Source organism: Carcharhinus amblyrhynchos, chromosome 1, assembly GCF_965287045.1.
Source record: "Carcharhinus amblyrhynchos chromosome 1, sCarAmb.v2.hapA, whole genome shotgun sequence".
NCBI lineage: Eukaryota > Metazoa > Chordata > Chondrichthyes > Carcharhiniformes > Carcharhinidae > Carcharhinus > Carcharhinus amblyrhynchos.
In genome coordinates this window covers 19027175-19043903 of record NC_137324.1, presented here as the reverse complement: position 1 = coordinate 19043903, position 16729 = coordinate 19027175, and the positions used below count along the sequence as shown (strand labels likewise).

General features: G+C 44.2%; 1 protein-coding gene across 2 annotated transcripts in view; it reads left to right on the top strand.

Moving 5' to 3' along the window:
- The window catches only part of ctnna2 (catenin (cadherin-associated protein), alpha 2), a 1308817-nt gene that overhangs the window by 1094960 nt on the left and 197128 nt on the right, over nucleotides 1-16729 (top strand). The window lies entirely within an intron of this gene.

Here is a 16729-nt window from a genome sequence, read left to right as displayed (position 1 = left end):
TTGTTGTCCTCTGTTGATCTATAAAGGCTTCCCCTTCCTCTACCCTTGAAGGCAAAACTACAAAATGGTTTCAAATGATTGGTGACCTTATTTGGAGAGGATTTAGTCCTATTTCAAAGATACTAAAAGAAACAATTTTATATTGAATTGTCCTATTAAAGAAAGAATGACTTGCTTTCCTGCAGCCCTGGCCCTGGCAATGTCCCAAAGCACTTTATAGCCAATGAAGTTGTTTGGAACTGTATTCACTGTTGTAATGTGGGAAACGTGGTGGCCAATTTACATTCAGCATTGAAATCGGACCCAGAGTGTGTACTCACGATGTTGGCTGAGGATAAATATTGGCCAGCACTCCTCTCTTCTTTTCACTCTTGGGCAGCATGGTAGTTAGCATTGCTGCCTCACAGCGCCAAGGACCCAGGCTTGGGTCACTGTCTGTGTGGAGTTGCACATTCTCTCCGTGTCTGTGTGGGTTTCCTCCGGGTGCTCCGGTTTCCTCCCACAGTCTGAAAGATCATAGAATCCTACAGTGCAGGAGGAAGCCATTTGGCACCAACCACAATCCCACCCAAGCCCTATCCCTATAACCCCACTCATTTATCCTATCTAGTCCCCCTGATACTAAGGGGCAATTTGGCTTAGTCAATCCTTCTAATCTGCACGTGGGAGGAAACTGGAGTACCCAGAGGAAACCCACGCAGACATGGGGAGAATGTCCATTCTCCACACAGACAGGGACCCAAAGTTGGAATTGAACCCGGGTCCCTGGCACTGTGAGGCAGCAGTACTAACCACTGTGCCACCGTGCCACCCATGAAAGGCATGCTGGCTAGATGCATTGACTATGCTAAATTCTCCCTCAGTGTACCCAAACAGGCACTGGAGTGGGGCGACTAGGGGATTTTCACAATACCTTCATTGCAGTGTTAATGCAAGCTTACTTGCAACACTAATAAATCAAGTTTAAAATGTGATCTTTTATGACCACCGCAGAGGGTAGACAGGCCTCTGCCCTCAGCTGCAGGATCACATTTCTAAGAAGTGTTTCACTGCAGTATCAGTTCTGGTGTTTTCTGTTTGAGGGTTTTTATCAGGGTTTAAACCCACAGTCGTGCGACAAGGAAGAGTGCTGCCCACTGATTCACAGATGATGTCTAGAGTATAATTCTGTATTTGGCAGTCCCCTCATGGTTCTACTATTCAAAAGTGATATCGAGGAAGGCACATTTACTAAATTGGCTGATAGTGCAGAACTATGATAATTGTATGGAAGCTGGACATATTATTTCAGCAAGCCAAGGACGGAGAGAGGATTTTTGTGGATAAATGTCATCTAATGCATTTTACTGCAGGAAGTAGGAAAATTATACACACAATGAAGTCCATTAATGAATCCCGAAGGAAGGTTTATTTTAGTTTATGGAGTCCTCGATATTAATGATTACTTCTGTACGTGCACAAGTAGGGATTCCTTTTATCTGGGTGAAGGATGCTGACCACTGGCTTACTCAGTTGTTGGCACCCCAGTGAATTGCATGATGGTCTCTAAGTTAGAATGTAATGAGTTCAAGTCCCACTCTAGGAAGGAGCACAAAAACCTAGGCTGGCAATCCAGTCATTTGGGTGGGATATTAACATGACATGGAGTACAAAACTTGAATATTGTTGAAACAAGAGACCTGTTACAAGAACTTTTCCTCTTGTACACATCAGGACAAATGCTTTCCTTATTGCCTGCTGCACTTGAATGCTAGTTTTCTGTTATTCATGCACGGTGACGCCCAGATCCCTCTACACTGAAGCACTCAGAATTTTCTCTCCTCTGTCCTAGTGTGCGATTCAACTATGATTTGTCCAGTTAAAAGGCTTCATTTGACTGTATTTCTGCCAAATGTAACTAATTGTGCTGTGCTTAAAGCTAACTTAAGTTAACTTGGCCTTATCAGCTTGGAATTCTGGGTTCAGCCGAGAAACTTAGCTACATTCTCTGAAAGTACAATGTAAGGTAAACAAGTTTCCTCATAAAGTAAGCAGAAGCTTCCACGATCACAGTTGGTAATTATTGGTGCAGCTAGAGACTATTGAGGTAGCATCTTGCTCAGTATCATGGAGAAGGTCTTTTCTCACACTGGTCTGACTGGGTTGCAAACCCTGGCGTCACACATCTCCCCTGAGTATTGGTGTGGCTGGAAGACCGATGGTCCACATGATTTTCTCACTTAGACAATTACAGGGACAGTGCCGCAGACAGTGCAAACCACTCTACTTCATTTAGATAGATCTCACCATGGCCTTTGTAAGCAGAAGCTGACTCTCAAACTGTTTCAGGGAATAGGCTGCCTACCTGGCCTCCTGGCTGTCATTTATTCTTTCCAGGAGACCATGCACAGCTTTGCCAGTCACAATAGAGCATTATTGGAGACCTTCAAGATCAGCAGTAAGGGACAGCAGGGTTGTGTCTTGGCACCTACACTCGTTGGCATTTTTATCCATGCTGCCATTGTATATTTTTGGTGCCTCAAATGAGGGTGTCAACCTGCATGCCAGAACTGGCAACAATCTGTTCGACTTAACAATGCTGACAGAGTGTGTAATTCCCTAGTCTGTGAGTTGCTGTTTGCTGGCTCCCATACAGATATTCAATAAGATCTTGTAGATCAGTCCTCCCAGTCCAACAAAGAGTTTGGACTGACAATCACCACCAGGAAGATCAAAGTGATAGGCCAGGATGTGGAGACTGTACCTCCCAACAACATTAATAACTTCACTCTGAAGGTCATCTGCAGCTTCACACATCTCACATCAACAATTACCAACAACCTGTCCCTCGACGCCAAAAGCAGCACCAGACTAGCTAAAGGCTGCAGCTCTCATTGAGAAGTGGAGTGAGGGCCAACAGCAAACTAACTCAAAGTACAAAGCTCCATATGCACCCAGCTTGGGTTCTCAGCACCTTCCTTTACAGTAGCGAGGAGTGGACAACTTGCACAAACCAAGAACAGTGGCTGAACAGCTTCCACCCCCGCTGTCTCAGACAAATCAGAATCTCATGGCAAGATAAAGTGTCAAACATTTGAAGTACACCAGCGTGCAGGCATCCCAACATATTTCTCCTCTTGAGTCAGCGAAGACTTGGTTGACTGAGTCATATGAGCTGAACGGATGATGCCTGCATCTCTGAAGACATGCTCTAAGGCCAACTTGTCATCGGCATGGCACCAGCAGGCTGCCTTTATCTTCGATGCGAAGATGTCTGCAAGGGAGATTTGAAGTTGACTAAGATTGGAGCTGTTCACAGCAAGTCCTTGTTCCTGATCCGAGAGTCAGGAAGGGCATGGAAAAAGCAGAGGGCAAAAAGAAAAATGACCAGATGGTAGAAAGGAGAACTCGCTGGAAGGGAAAAAAAATCAGTCAGCCTTGGAGGCCACCGGGAATGATCTGTGCCAGATGGGGAAGGGACTGCTACCCATGAATCAGTCACAGCAGAAGTGTCATTGAGCCTGGGGCCAATCCATCAGCTCTCAAGGTGGACGGATGCTAACTAACTTTACATAGCTCTTTGTGAGAGGTTCCTGTGCAGATGTCGACTGCCCCATTTCCTACTTTACAACATTTGAAAAGTAATTCATTTACCTTAAGGAATGTTGGGACTTCCTGGAATCATGAAAGACACTTTAGAACAGAATATTTTCTTTCTCCACTTGCCAGGATGCCAGAATTATTCAAAACGAATATGGTTTGCAAAAAGGCTGTCAATCAGGCTTTCATGTCTTTCTCAACACTCAGGGTCAATTGATCAATTAAATGAGCGGCACGGTGGCACAGTGGTTAGCAGTGCTGTATCACAGCGCCAGGGACCCGGGTTCGATTCCGGCCTCGGGTTAGTGTCTATGTGGAGTTTGCACATTCTCCCCATGTCTACGTGGGTTTCCACCAGGTGCTCCGGTTTCCTCCCACACTCCAAAGATGTGCAGGTTTGGTGGATTGGCCATGCTAAATTGCCCCTTAGTGTCAGGGGCATTAACAGGGTAAATAAAAGGAGTTATGGGGAGAGGGCCTGGGTGGGATTGTTGTTGGTGCAAGCTCGATGGGCCAAATGGCCTCATTCTGCACTGTAGGGATTCAATGATTCCAATAATTGAGGTGCATTCAAGCGTAAAGGGAAATGAAAATAAATAATAATGTCGGTGGAGAGATCTCTCACACAGCTAAACTTTAAAATCCTGCCAGATGGCCGGGGGCATGGAGCTTAATGTAACCTGGCTGCTTCAGAATTGTCACTGTTCTCAGGCAGGAATGAAGATTCCGATCGGAGGACTGCCTGAAATCTCTATGCTAGGGGTCATCTTCAGGGGTCATCTTGTTTGTCAAATAGGAGGCAGAGAGTGGGGGTCAACGGGTGCTATTCGGATTGGCGGATGGTGACGAGTGGAGTGCCCCAGGGGTCGGTGCTGGGGCCTCAGCTTTTTACCATTTATATAGATGATCTGGAGGAGGGAACCGAGTGTAGGGTGTCGAAATTTGCTGATGACACCAAGATTGGGGGAACGGCAAATTGTGCGGAGGGTGTGGAGAGTCTGCAGAAGGATCTAGATAGGCTGGGCGAATGGGCCAGGAAATGGCAAATGGAATTTAATGTTGGCAAGTGTGAGGTGGTTCACTTTGGTAGGAATAATGGTAGGAAGGACTATTACTTACGTGGCGAAAATCTGCAGCAGGCGACGGTGCAGAGGGACCTCGGGGTCCTTGTGCATGAGTTGCAAAAACCCAGCCTGCAGGTGCAGCAGGTGGTCAGGAAGGCGAATGGGATGCTGGCCTTCATCGCGAGGGGGATTGAATATAAAAGTAGGGAGGTCTTGCTGCGGCTGTATAGGGCATTGGTGAGGCCGCAGCTGGAGTACTGTGTGCAGTTTTGGGCGCCGCACCTGCGCAAGGATATTTTGGCCTTGGAGGGAGTGCAGAGGAGGTTTACTAGGCTGATACCGGAGTTGAGGGGGTTGAGCTATGAGGAGAGGCTGAATAAACTAGGCTTGTACTCGTTAGAGTTTAGAAGAATGAGGGGAGATCTCATTGAGACGTATAAGATGATGAATGGGATGGATAGGATAGAGGTGGAGAGACTCTTCCGGCTCAAAAAAGACAGTAGGACTAGGGGGCACAGCCTCAAGATAAAGGGGGGGCGGTTTAGAACGGAGTTGAGGAGGAACTTCTTCACTCAAAGGGTGGTGAATATCTGGAATTCTCTGCCCGTTGAAGTGGTGGAGGCTGCCTCGCTAAATATTTTTAAGAAGCGGGTTGATGGGTTTTTGATAAGAGAGGGGATTAAGGGTTATGGGGAGAGGGCGGGAAAGTGGAACTGAGCCACGACAGATCAGCCATGATCTTATTGAATGGCGGGGCAGGCTCGAAGGGCCAGATGGCCTACTCCTGCTCCTATTTCTTATGACCCTGATCTCTGACAGCTGGGCAGGCAGAAGGACTGCTGGAAATGAGCTCATTAGAATCTTTCAGGTAGATACGCCTAACACCAACTGGAAACATTCCTGCTTTCCTGGCGGCATAGGCACTCAGACCCAAGATGGGAGAGTTCTGCTCATTATCTGCCCTTCATGAGCATTTAAATTTGTGCTATCCACTCTGCAGGATGAAACTCTTAGAAACATAGAAACATAGAGCAGTACAGCACACTACAGCCCCTTCGGCCCTCAATGTTGTGCCGAGCTATGTCCAAACCCAAGATCAAGCTATCCCACTCCCTATAATTCTGGTGTGCTCCATATGCCTAAGCAATAGTGGCTTGAAAGTTGTCTGTGCTTAACTTTAGCGCTGAGCTCAAAAGGCCCAACTGAGTTCAGTTTTGTAATAAGTCCTCGAAGGCGGATGTCCTTTTACCAAAATTCCTTTATTTACAAGATCCAACAACATCATACAGAGTGCTCTCAGTGTGCAGTCTACATCTGGAGTGCCAGAGGAACGGACAGTCCTGTTGTAATACAGAATCTGGGGCTCCCTGACAGGACCATTAATTTACTCCTTTCGATAGGAAGTTTATATTCAAGCAGGTTTGCCTTAATTGTCTGATTAAATTATTACAGGTTTTCCCTCATGTCTGATTCACACCCCAGCCTCTTTCCCCTACGGACCAGGATGAGGTGCATCAGGAATTGGGTGTGAGACGTGGGGGGAGGTGAGATTTCTAGATCCTGGTACCATTCGCCATTTTGGAAGTCTCCATGAATCAGCAGAAATTTTGCCCATTATCTCAACGGCTGGTGGCTGTAAGGGAATTTAACCTGTTTGAGTTTTAAAAGTCTTTTCACAGGATGTGGGCACCACCAGCTGGGCCAGCATTTATTGCATATCGTAATTGAGTATGAGCTGTGTGGCTTGCTGTGCCATTTCAGAGGGCAATTCAGAGATGAGATTTTACCTCATTTACAAGCACTAGCCAACCAATGCAGATAATTTTATTGCAGCGTTAATGTCAGCCTACTTCATGGTAGCACAGTGGTTAGCACTGCTGCCTCACTGTCTGTGTGGAGTTTGCACGTTTTTCCCCTCACTGCAAGATTTTCCTTCAGGTGCTCTGGTTTCCTCCTATACCCCAAGGATGTGTGTGATTGGCCATGTTAAATTGACCTTACTGTCAGGGGGATTAGCAGGGTAAATAAGTGGAGTTACAGGAATAGGGCCCGGGTAGGATTGTGCTCGGTGCAGACTCGATGGGCCGAATGGTCTCCTCCTGCATTGTAGGGATTCTATGATTCTAAATAATAAGGTGGTTTCATTTTACACAGTGAATTGCAATGATATGCAACACTTTGACTGGCATTGCAAAGCAAAATAAAATTGGTTGACAGATGAACTTTCATGAGTATGGGGAGTGGGCCTGATTGGATGGCACTTTCATAGAGCTGGCACGTGCATGATGGGCTGAATGACCTCCTTCTGAGTTGTATCATTCTGTGATTATGCGTGCGCCTTGCACAGTGACCTTATTAACCTAGACTGCTTGTTCAGGCCTCGCACAATAGATTTTCTTGTGCCTGGAGTTCTTGTGATCTCTGATCACGCTGAAGCAGTCACGTTCTGTTGTTCTCAGCAATATTTCCATAAGGATCAAAAAGGACAAACAGTTCAAAGAATTGATTATTTCTCTGAGCATAAACTAGGGAACCTTCTGTCTCTCCACGGAAAGTACAGAAGGCTCTTGTCAGCAAGGAAATAATCAGTTTTGGCATTGCTTGAAAGGAAACAGAAAATAAATTCGGAATAAGCTTGTTAAGTTTAAAAGAAAACTGAGAAAATAAGCATGTAATAGGATCAGTTTACACAAATTAGGAGCTGTAAATATTTAATTAAAAGAGGAATATGTAATTAAAGCAGCGTTTCCTCCCGGATTGACTGAGTGTAGACGTGATTGAAGCTACGGTAATGCATATGGTTCACGTTTTACCATTGGCATCATGCTATATTTTTCTCTGTTCACCAAAGTTGCCAATCAGGTTTGTTTGGGCCAAAGAGGGGGTGATATTCCAGTAAGATGCAAAATAAGAATGGTGCTGCCTGTTCAAAAGATCAAGTTAAGTCCTTGTAAAATGACATTAACATCATGCATTAAAGTTATTCACATATCAACCATTTTCTAAAAGGACGGCGATTTCTAATCGTAGAATAATTGACATGTAACACTGCACACCTTCAGATCTTACGTCGCAGACAACATTCATACAGTCCCTCGCCTCTCAGTCTCTGGAATTTTAATTATGAGGCTTGGAAGTGCTCTAAATTAAGCTTTGAAGATTACGAAGGGAATCAATAAACATTATTCAGGCAAATTGTTCACTATGGAGGAGAGTTCAAATACCAGGGGACAGAAATTAAAAATCTGAAAGCAGCACTGAGAGAGGTCACATTAAACTCTCTCATACCCGCAGGGTTATTGCTCTCGCAATAAATTACCTCTGCAGTCCATTCAAATGAATAGCACATTTTGAGAGGAATTTTGGTGCATTCTTAGGGGAGAGGAATGAAGCATAAGGTGAGAAGTGACGTAGGTTGAGATCAATCAAAATGAACTTGTTCACTGATTCTAAAATAAAGGCAAAATACTGCTGGAATCTGAAACAAAATCAGAAAATGCTGGAAAATCTCAGCAGGTCTGACAGCATCTGTGGAAGGAGAACAGAGCCACCGTTTCGAGTTTGGATGACCCTGCGACAGAGCTGGCAAAGGGTCATCCAGACTCGAAATGTTAGCTCAGTTTTCTCTCCACGGATGCTGTCAGGACTGCTGAGATTTTCCAGCATTTTCCTGCTTTTGCACCAATTCTAAAACCCTTTCTTCTTGCAGAAATATTCTGTGTTCTTAGGCGAGGAACCTTCAACGCAGGCAATTTCTTGCGATGCTGTTAATAAAGATATAGGTTTACATGAAACCATCTTGGAGAAAAATGAGGCTGAAATCTGAGGTTGCAGAAGTGATCCAATTGTGAGCCCCCTTGATTGAATAATGGCCATGTACCTCTGCAGTGGAACTGCAGGAAGGAGGTGAAGATTGACTGTAATTTTCTAACCCCAAACATGATAAAATCAGCCCAGTGTGGTATTTGATTTGATTTATTGTTGTCACGTGTATTGGTATACAGTGAAAAGTATTGTTTTTTGTGCACAAACAAAGCATACCATTCATAGAGAAGGAAAGGAGGAAGTGCAGAATGTAGTGTTACAGTCATAACAAGGGTGTAGAGAAAAATCAACTTAATACAAGACTCTTGTCTGTTGGTTAATTATTTAAATAGTATAACATTTAGAACTAATTTTAGACCTCCCTCTTTACATATAATTCTAATGGGAAAGGTCTGCACTAGCACAGCAGGACTCTAATAGAGTGAATCTATCAATGACCATGCTGACTCATTAATATGTCTGTCATTGCTGTGTTATTTTGATGCAGGTACTCATTCATTTAAACTGAACAGGGTCTATTTATTAGCTAACATACAGGTGTATTGACACCTTTTGTATACTTATGTTTTACAGTGTGTTTTCAATCATGTTAGACACTTCCGGTAGTTATTTGCTATTTTCTTTCAAAGTTTATTTATTAGTCACAAATAGGCTTACACTGCTATGCAGTTACTGTGAAAATCCCTAGTTGCCACACTCTGTTTGGGTACACTGAGGGAGAATTTAGCACGGCCAATACATCAACCAGCATATTTTTCAGACTGTGGGAGGAAACCCACCCAGACTCACACGGGAAGACTCTGCACAGTCACCTGCGCTGGAAATCGAACCCAGGTCCCTGGCAGTGCTACCCATGATGTGATAAACAGAGCATACATTATTTAAATAAATTAAAATGCTTATTATCATTGGGGTTGGGAAGGGAGTGGCACACCAGTTTAACTTCTCAACTGAACCCACAGAATTTTTGCTTTGTCTGCCCGAACGAACAGTAGATGCATCATTATATTTGAAGTTTAGCCCAGAGTGATTTCATACAGTACAGCTTCTGACAGATACATCTGGACTGCTGTTAGCTATGTGATTCTGGACATCGGAACCTTATTTGTCTTCCAAGTTCATTGTTTGGAAATAAGACATTCAAGACTCCGGTATGTAAGCTGGTGCCAGTTTTGATTTGATTTAGTATGAGATCTCAAGCAGAGAGCCATCAGAATCTCGGCACTTACCTCCTTATTAGTTGGAGTGCCTGAATCGGACTTTTTTGTAGAGCACGTTTGTTTCATGCTGAATCTGAATGGGCGAACGGGGTGGTAAAAGGGGAAGTGCCGGTAAGGTTGGGCATGCAGCCCATTAAGTCAATTTAAATGCATTTAAATGAATGTCGTGTCCATTTCGGGCACAGTCCAGATCATGGCCGTTTTCGGGCCTTGGTAAAGGTGGAAACCAGCACAGAGGTAGATGTGGAACATGATTGAGGTGTATAAGATCATGGACAGGGTGAGTAGGGTACACCTGGGTTGGGGGGTCAATGACAAACGGGGTATAGTTTTGGAGTGAAGGACAGGAGATTCAGAGGGGACTTGAGAAAAAACTTTTTCGCTCAGAGGGTGGTGGGAATCTGGAATGCACTGCCTGGGAAGGTAGTGGAGGCCGGAAACCTTACAACCTTTAAAAGATATTTGGAAAAGCACTCGAAATACTGTAACATTCAGGGATATGGGATAAGTGCAGGAAAATGGGATTAGCACGCCATTAGTGGTAGTTATTGTCAGTGCAGACTTGATGGTCCTTTTCTGTGCTGTGTGACTGTATGACTCTTTGTACTACTTACAGACAATCCTAATCCTTCCTCAAATGTGTAGGCTGCACCAGATGTGCCTCAGGTTTATCTGTAAATTTTCACCTTGTGCTGCATTGTCTGACTTTGAATTAAAAAGCAGTTATTTATACTTAATTCTAAGCCTCAAACCCCTTTCAAATATATATCTGGGGTGAACTAAGGTGTAGCGTTTTAATATGGGGCCAGTCAAAAGCATTTCTGTAACTTTGAAGCGTACCGTAACACAATGTTCTCATGTAATAAGAGCAGACATTATCCAACAACAATGCAAGAGGTCTCTTGAACTGAAAGCATGCTGGATTTCACCCTTCACTGGGTCTCTGAGGCTCGTTTAGCAACCACTGCATCATGTCATCCCTACCACAACATTAGGAACAATTAGGGGCTACGTAGGGCAGAGTCAGAGAGATCCTTTCCACTTAGAAAGGAAACAAACTAGAGGACACAGCCTCAAAATAAGGAGGGGTCAGTTTAGAACAGAGGAATCTTCTTCTCTCAGAGGGTAGTGAATCTCTGGAACTCTCTGCCCATTGAAGCAGTGGAGGCTACCCCGTTGAATATGTTTTAAGTCACAGGTAGATAGATTTCTCATCGATAAGGGAATTAAGGGTGATGGGGAGCAGGTGGGTAAGTGAAACTGAACCACTTTCATATCAGCCATGATCTTATTGAATGGCGGGGCAGGCTCGAAGGGCTAGATGGCCTACTCCTGCTCCTATTTCTTATGTTCTTGTAACACAGGCAAAAATTTGAAAACCAGTTCTGATTCTTCTCCAAACTATTCATCAATTAATGCAGACAGAACCATTATACAATCACAGCCATTGCCCACTGATGTGGAACATGGATTCTATTTGTCTTCATCTCAAAGGTCCCTACAATAAAGATAGAAACAGAGAAAATAGGAGCAGGAGTAGGCCATTCAGCCCTTCGAGCTTGCACTACCATTCAATATGATCATGACTGATCATGCACTTTCAGTCTCCCACTCCCGCTTTCTCTCCATACTCCTTGATTCCTTTAGCCGCAATAGTCACGCCCAGCTCCCTCTTGAACATATCTAACAAACTGGCTCCAACAGCTTTCTGTGGTAGAGAATTCCACAGGTTCGCACCGCCCTGAGTGAAGAAGTTCTTCCTCATCTCAATCCTGAATGGTTTACCCCTTATTCTTAGATTGTGATCCCTAGTTCTGGACTTCTCCAACATCGGCAACATTCTTCCCCCATCTAGCTTGTCCAGTCCCATCAGGAATCTATGAGATTCCCCTCTCATTCTTCTAACTTCCAGTGAGTAGAAACCCAGTCGACCCAGTCTCACTTCATTTGTCAGTCCTGCCATTCCAGGAATCAATCTGGTGAACCTTCCCTGGGCTCCCTCAATAGCAAGAATGTCCTTCCTCAGACTAGGAGACCAAAACTGCACTCAAGGTGTGGCCTCACCAAGGCCCTACGTAACTGCAGCAAGATTAGGGGACACTAGATAAATGCAGGATGATGCAGAGTCATCCAGACCCGAAACATGAGCTCTGTTCTCTCTCCGCAGATGCTGCCAGACCTGCTGTGATTTTATCAGCATTTTGTGCTTTTGTTTCAGATATGGGGCGTGGCGTCCCTGTCCATGTGATTGAAAGGAAGCACCCTCCTCCAACTTCTGCTGCTCCCCCCCTCCGAATTCAACTCTTCCTCTGGTTAACTTTGGTTTCGCTACATATTGCCCTCTCCATTGGCCTACCATGGTCTTGCCTTCAGTTTTTGAATCCTCCTCGCTGGTATCCATTTTCTAACCCATCCACCACCCACCAGCCTCTCCAGCAACTCCAGCTTCTCCTGCAGAACTTCTTTCATCCCAGCCTCTTTGATGATGATTTTGAACTTTCCTGATTTAATTTCCACCTCCATTTTCAGTATGTCTCTGATAACGCAGCTTGCAGTGTTTTTGTTATCTACTCTGTTGTTAGTGAGCGCTGGAAATAGATCACATATCCCTTTTAAGAGGCTTTTAGATAAGCACATGGAACTTAGTAAGATAGAAGATTATAGGCAAACCTAGTAATCTCTAAGGCAGGGACATGTTTGGTGCAACTTTGTGGGTCGAGGGGCCTGTAAAGTGCTATAGTTTTTCTATGTTTCTATCCTCTCTATATGGGGAACACCAGAGCCACAAATAAATGGACAGAACTCTGAACTTAAATAAGCTATGAATTCCACATATGTGAACAAACTTTTTATTTTGGATCCTTTCTGAACAATGTAATATTGCTTTATTCATAGATACCAAAAGGAGAATGTTTCAGTTATGTAGCTTCTTTCATGACTGCAGAATGTTTTACAATTGATGAAGTTCTTTTTAAGTCTTACCACTGTCGTAACATTGGAAACATAGTTTGGATACTGGTGGCCTAACATAGATTAGGCCCCATAAACCCCTTCCTAATACTGCATTGTAAGACTATGGTATATTTGAAGTTATAAATGGTGATAATAGAGTCAGAATCATTTTACTCTTAAGACAGCCCTTCATTTTGTTGATTGACAGTAAGCTATGTAGTTTCATGTAGTTAATGGTTGCTGCATTGAAGAACAAAGCTGAGACTTGCATTGATATAGTGTCTGTCACAGTCTCAAAAAGCTCTTTTTTAAAGTTTATTTATTAGTGTCACAAGTAGGCTGACATTTACACTGCAAAGAAGTTACTGTGAAAATTCCCTAGGTGCCAGAGAATTTAGCATGGCCAATGCACCTAACCAGCACATCTTTCAGACTGTGGGAGGAAATCAGAGCACCCGCAGACACAGGGAGAATGTGCAGGCTCTGCACAGACAGTGACCCGAGCCGGGAACCGAACCTGGGTCCCTGGCGCTGCAGCAGTGCTCACCATTGTGCCACCGTGCCACCCCATTGAGGTAAACTTTGAAGTAAAGTCACTATTATGTTGCTCAGCTGGTCGGAAACACCAACATCTTTGTTCTTCTGAACCTACTGAAAAAGAACAGGGGACGAATGGGGGTAATCAACTTATTGAACTGACTGCCAGAAAAATAACATCTAAATATTTAATGCAAGGAATACTGCAGGAAGCTGATGCAGCTTGTCATAGGTGGTATGCATATAAATCATATATTAGTAGCGTTTAGAGAAGATTGAAGCACACATCATCTTTCAGGTTCAGTGATGGATAATAGTCCCACTTTGCATTTTTTTCAATTTGTAATTTCTGCTACCTGAGAATCTGGTAACAGTTGAAGTCTTCCAGTAAAATGTCCAGTTATATATTCCTCACAAGGGCTCATTGCTTCAGGGCAGCATCCTTTTTTTTTAATAAAAAGGTGGATCAGGTGTTTGCTCTGTTTATCCGTTAACAAAATGACCCAGAGGGTAAGAGATAGCAGTGAACAAAATGTTCACTCCTGTTTCCTCAGAACTATGGTTTTCAATCTGTTTAATTTTGCACCCAGTGCAAATTGTGGCACAACGTCAGTGCCCCTTTGTCAATGCTCGCACATATTTAGAGAAGGCACCCCCCACCCCCCCCACCTCACCCCTTGCAAACCGTGGAATTAAACAGCACAGATGGAGGCTGTTTACCCCTTGCGCATTTGAAAGAGCCATTCAATTAACTCCATTGCTCTGTTCTTTCCCTGTAGCCCGGTAAATGATTACTTTCTGAAGTTTCTACCTTTTTTTAAACCCGTCTGTCCATGTCCTCTTGGCGTCTGTTAATATTCTCCTCACTGTTTATTTCCGGAACTGCAAACTTCTGCTCTTTCTACCCAAGTTCAATATATACCAAGTCGCTATCCTTTGCATATGGTTTTTGTGAATAAGCATGCAATGGCTCCGTGGTAGGTACAATATTCTGTCTCCTCAGAGCATCTACCCTGTCAAGATCAAAGGTCCAAAGTAGAATGTCTTGCTATGCTACAAACTCACTGAAAAACAGCATTCAGAATCATTTCACCTGGCACTTTTGACTTCTGTTTGAAAAGGTTGGAGGTTTATTTGCTTTTTGCAGCATAACAGAATGTTCGTCACCGTTCTCATGAATGATATGAATACCAACCACTTTTAATTTCTTATCACACTCCTGAAACTTGAGTTGAACCGAATTGAGCTGATTTATTACTGTCACATGTATTAGGATAGATACAGTGAAAGGTGTAGGGGGGTGATTCTCCCAGTCGGAAGATATACGTGGAGGCCGTGTAGCAGGCATCCTGCTGGGCGCCATGGGCTCTGCATGTCTCTGGCCACCGGATCATAGAAACCCTACAGTGCAGGAGTGCTGTGTGGAGTTTGCACATTCTCCCCGTGTCTCTGTGGGTTTCCTTCAGGTGCTCCAGTTTCCTCCCACAGTTTGAAAGACATGCTGATTGGCCATGCTAAATTCTCCCTCAGTGTACCCAAACAGGCACCAGAGTGTGGTGACTGAGGGATTTTCACAGTAATTTCACTGAGGTATTAATGTAAGCCTATTTATGACATTGATAAATAAACACTTAACTTTTTAAACTTTAAAAACTAGTGACTAGTGTACGATTAGGCTAGTAATCCAGACCACCGTCTCACCCAGGCCCTACTCCCATATCCCTACATATTTACCCACTAATCCCTCTCACCTACACATCTCATGAACTAAGGGGCAATTTTTAGCATGGCCAATCAACCTAACCCGCACATCTTTGGACTGTGGGAGGAAACCGGAGCACCTGGAGGAAACCCATGCAGACACGAGGAAAATGTGCAAACGCCACACAGACAGTGACCCAAGGTGGGAATCGAACCCAGGTCCCTGGAGCCGTGAAGCAGCAGTGCTAACCACTGTGCTACCGTGCAGGATTTCCTGCATCGTCAGCTTCGCACCCGAAATTGGTTCAAATGATCATCTCAGTATCATTAGCAGGCCCAGGATGGAAGTCTCTGTGCCTGCTACCTTCTCCCCCCACTGCCAAGAGTATTTCACAACAGCTCCCCATTAATGGGGAACTGGCAGCCCAGCCTCACTGGAGTGAAGCGGGGGTTGCCATGGCGTTCCCCTCAGAGGGTTGGCAGTAAGGTGGGGGGGGGAATCTCCAGCCTGGCCCCCATGTGACTCCAGATCCATAACAACCAGGTGACTTTCTGCTGCTTTGTGAAATGACCTTGCAAGACACTCAATTCAAGGGTGACAAATGCTGGCCTTGTCAGCAGTGCCCACATCCCATCAAAGAATATATATTTTTTAAATCAACTTTGATATGCAAGTTAGGTTGATAGGCCATTGTAAATTGAACCTCGTTTCAGGGGGATTAGCAGATTAAATGTGTGGGGGTACATGGATAGGGCATGGGTGGGATTGATGTTGGTATAGGCTCAAGGGGTGGAATGGCCTCCTTCTGTAGGGATTCTATGATTCTTTGAACTGAGTGGCTTGCTTGGACAGTTAAAAGTCAATCAGATTGGTCTGGGATTGGAGCCAAATACCGATCAAAGTGAACCAGTTGGATTTTTCAGAAAACCTGTTCTCGTTCCAGAGTTTGAGAGTCTCAGACCTTTCTGAAATCTCAGTTCAAATGCTACTGTGCTGTAATTTCTGAAGTGTTAGTCCAATTTTCTGGATTACTAGCCTAATCGTACACTAGTCACTAGTTTCTAAAGTTTAAAAAGTTAAATGTTTATTTATCAATGTCATAAATAGGCTTACATTAATACCTCAGTGAAGTTACTGTGAAAATCCCTCAGTCACCACTCTCTGGTGCCTGTTTGGGTACACTGAGGGAGAATTTAGCATGGCCAATCAGCATGTCTTTCAAACTGTGGGAGGAAACTGGAGCACCCAAAGGAAACCCACAGAGACACGGGGAGAATGTGCAAACTCCACACAGACAGCGACCCAAGCCAAGAATCAGACCGGAGTCCCTGATGCTGTGATGCAGCAGTGCTAACTGGGGATCTTCACAGTAACTTAATTGCAGTGTTAATGGCAGCCTACTTGTGGCACTAATAAATAAACTTTAACCACTGTGGCACAATGCTGCCCACTATGCTACTGTTCTCTCTTCTCAGAGAACGTTCCTGTAACAAGAAGGAGCAGATGGGGGACAATAAACTGTGAATCCCAATCTCACTTCAACATTATCCCACTATTTCTGCTGCATTTTCTATAAGAGATTCAAGTAAAATAAATGAGACCATTTTTCTCAGAGACATCCAAATTCTGCAATTAAATGACCGCCAGGAGGAAGAGTCATTAGATGAAGCAGAATTAGAAAGCAGTGTGTCAGGCATTCATAGCCCCTGGAGCAGATGGATTTACAGTGCAGTTCTACATGGGATTTTTATTGAAATTGGGCTTGTTATTAATTAGAGCTCACACAGAAATGTTCCAGGACAAAGCTTAGTCTGACAACCCTGGGATTAGTCCTGGTCTCAGTTCTACTT